Raw genomic sequence first — 3,449 nt, forward strand, 5'->3', positions numbered from 1 at the left:
TGACCTGTGCCGCATCAAGCAACAGCCAGGAGAGACCCTGCAGAAGTACATCCAGCACTTCAACAACGCCCGCCTCAAGATCCCCAGGGTGACTGAGGAAGCCATCATCTCAGCCTTCTCTGATGGCGTGCGTGACATCAAGATGAAAAAGGAGCTAGAAATCCATGAAGACCTGTGCACATCCCTGGAGCTATTCAACTTGGCGACCAAGTGCGCCAGGGCTGAGGAAATGCGCCTCTCCCTCCTTGAGCTGTCGGCTGCCGATCCAGAAGAGAAGAAGCCCAAGGTCAAGGACGTGAAGCGTAAGGGAGCTGATGTGCTCACAGCAGAGCCAGACACCAAGTGAGGCAGGGATCAGCCTGAGTCATCCAAGGGTAGCCGGTACTGCGTGTACCACGACCTCCACACCCACAACACCAACGAATGCCAAGAGCTTAGGGCCGTGCGCGATGGGCGTATCGGCCGACGCCTCGAGCGCAATGACCGGGGCTATGGCCGAGGAGGAGGAAGAGGTGGAGGACGATGGGAAGACCATGGCCCTCTCCAAGGGTGGCGTGACCGACCTCGCGAGGATCGTTAGCAGGACCAGCCTCGTGAGGGAGGTTGGAGGGATCAGCCTCGTGAGGATCGCCCGCACGACAACGCGTGCCTCCCTCCTCTGCCACCACCGCCAAGGAGGAATGAAGACCAGCACCAGGATGAGGGGGCTGGGGGCTTCCAGGAGCCGTGCGCAATCGCTTGCATCCTGGGTGGTGCCCAGGCCCCAGCCTCACAGCGCATCTTCAAGCAGTTTGCTCGCGAGGTGAATGCAGTCCTCCCCAAGCTTGAGGCCACGTGCCCTCTCAGGTGGTCTGCGTGCGCTATCACGTTCAGCTCAGCGGATCAGCTCAAGTGCGCAGCAACGTCCGGAGTCCTCCCAATGCTTTGTTCCCCAGTCATCAGCAATGTGCAAGTCACCAGGACCCTCGTCGACGGCGGAGCAGGACTCAACGTCCTGTCCGTCGAGACATTCAACAATATCCAAGTGCCATATGATCAGCTTCAGCCGACCAAGCCTTTCTCAGGAGTCACTGATGGTTCCACTGTTCTGATAGGGCAGGTTCGCCTTCCAGTCACCTTTGGGCAGCGCAACAACTACCGCACCGAGCTCATCGACTTTGACGTCGCCCACATTCGCCTACCATACAATGCCATCCTCGGGTACCCAGCCCTGGCCAAGTTCATGCCAGTGACTCACCACGGCTACAATGTCCTCAAGATGCCAGGAAGCGGTGGAGTCATCACACTACCCTGTGAGGAAAGGGATGCAGTGTGTTCTCTTGAGTGTGCCTTCCAAGACGCGGCAATCGAAGACCCAGATCACAGGAGCGGGGGACTTCCCGAGGCGGTCCCTAAGAAGAAGAAGGCTTCGCCTAGCCCAAGCCATCAGGAGGCGGGTACCTCCGGAGGCGTTGTGTCAGGATTCACGCCCGTTCAGGGGGCGCCACCCTCTGTCGCATAGGAAGGCGTGCCCGGCACCCTCCTCGGGCAGGGCTTGGGGGCTCTTTCTTGGAGAGCCACCAACTTTGCCAAGGTCACGAGGGAGGCGCTCGGGCACCACTTGGAGGCGTGCTTCAAGGCGCGTTTCCCTCAGGAAGGTATGAGGCAAGGAGGGCCAAACCCTCAGGAGTTCATCGCGAGAAACATTCAGGAGCTACAGGAGTCAAGAGTCATGCGCGGCAGCCGCCGCTTGCCCGCCGTAGCCCCACATCCAGGCGAGGATGGTGGGTTGCGCGTCTGCATTGACGTACCAGGGCTCAACCGAGCCACGTCTCAGGAGCGCCTCTGGCCTTCACGCGTGAGGCGTTGCGAGGGTCCACCTCACAGCTACGTTCGCATGCCTTTCGGAGGCTTAGGAGGTCAGGCGTTGTGCGGTCCTGGCAGAGATGGAGATGGTCCTCGAAGATCCACCCGAGCCCCCGGAGCCTCCCTAGGCTCCTAGTCCCGGGAGCTCGTGAGGGTCGACCTCCTCACCACGCGTCGTCCGCTACTTCAGCATCAATTCATCTCCAACGGTATTAGGTGACATCTTTCAAAGTTCCATTTTCAGCTGGGAGCGCTAACGGTGTCCTGGACTAGGGGGTACTCACCACGTCATCTCCCGATCTGTTAGATTGGGCCGAGGACCCCCATGGCCGTATACTCATGGGCCAGTATGGACAGCTGCCGCATACAAGGAAGATTCTGCAAGACTTGGCGATCAAGACAAGGACTCCTCCCCCACCGGCGTATTCGGCTAGGACTCTTGTTATCCTAGCCCTCTGGTGCATTATATAAACTGAGGCTAGGCTAGTCGATAGAGATATACAACAATCATACCATAGGCTAGCTTCTAGGGTTTAGCCTCTTCGATCTCGTGGTAGATCTACTCTTGTACTACCCATATCATCAATATTAATCAAGCAGGAGTAGGGTTTTACCTCCATCGAAAGGATCTGAACCTGGGTAAAAACATCGTGTCCCTTGTCTCCTGTTACCATCCGCCTAGACGCATAGTTCGGGACCCCCTACCCGAGATCCACCGGTTTTGACACCGACATTGGTGCTTTCATTGAGAGTTTCGCTGTGTGTTCGGCAAAAGGTCGATGGCTCGCCTGCAGATCAACTGCGACTTTGGCGTCTTCGTCAGCAGCTCGACTGGTCACCTTGGTTCGACCAAGGACTGCGCCCTGCCTCCGACCTTCATGTTCGGATGAGGGCCTTCATCAACATCAACTCCGATCTCTATCAAGATCATGGAGGAATCATCAAGGGAGCCCGGGGGTTCGACGTCAACATTGCCCTTGGGCGACCGTGCTGTTTTTTTGGACAACAAGCTTGTGTCTGCCATCACCGCCTCCTCGAGCGTCGGTTCGATGATTGCTTCGATGTAATAGTGCGGAATTGAATCTACAACAACCCTGGAAAATTTCATCGAGTTCCAATGGAGGAATCTCTGGCAATCCGCGACATACCGGAGCCTTGTCAAATCTAAACGAGGATCTGGACGAGTTTAGGGCGTGGTCTCCAGCTTCTAGCTCGGACGTCCTTTGGAAGATCCAACCGTTGATCAGCTGCGGAATTCCTATATCTACCACCTCCCAAAATTTCAGCTCGATCTGACCATCCAAACTCCAGGAACCTTCTGATTAGTGCATCACTTTTCGGATCTGTTTTCTGCACGAAAACGAATCCGACCCAAGTTCATCTTTTTTATGAACGGGAATTCGGACATCCTTTTTGAAGGAAGTTTTGTATGGGGTATCGTGTTTTGTTTCCGAACACATCCCGCTAACCTTAAAAACTTTTGAACATGATCTTCAACATCATGCTGGTGTCAAACCAGTGCGGCAATATTGCTCCACGGCTGCCGACCTGCGCTAGACACGTTGTCACTTTGTTGAGCCGCGCTCAACTTCTTCGGATCATCA

Source organism: Triticum dicoccoides, chromosome 2B, assembly GCF_002162155.2.
Source record: "Triticum dicoccoides isolate Atlit2015 ecotype Zavitan chromosome 2B, WEW_v2.0, whole genome shotgun sequence".
In the NCBI taxonomy this organism is placed as follows: domain Eukaryota; kingdom Viridiplantae; phylum Streptophyta; class Magnoliopsida; order Poales; family Poaceae; genus Triticum; species Triticum dicoccoides.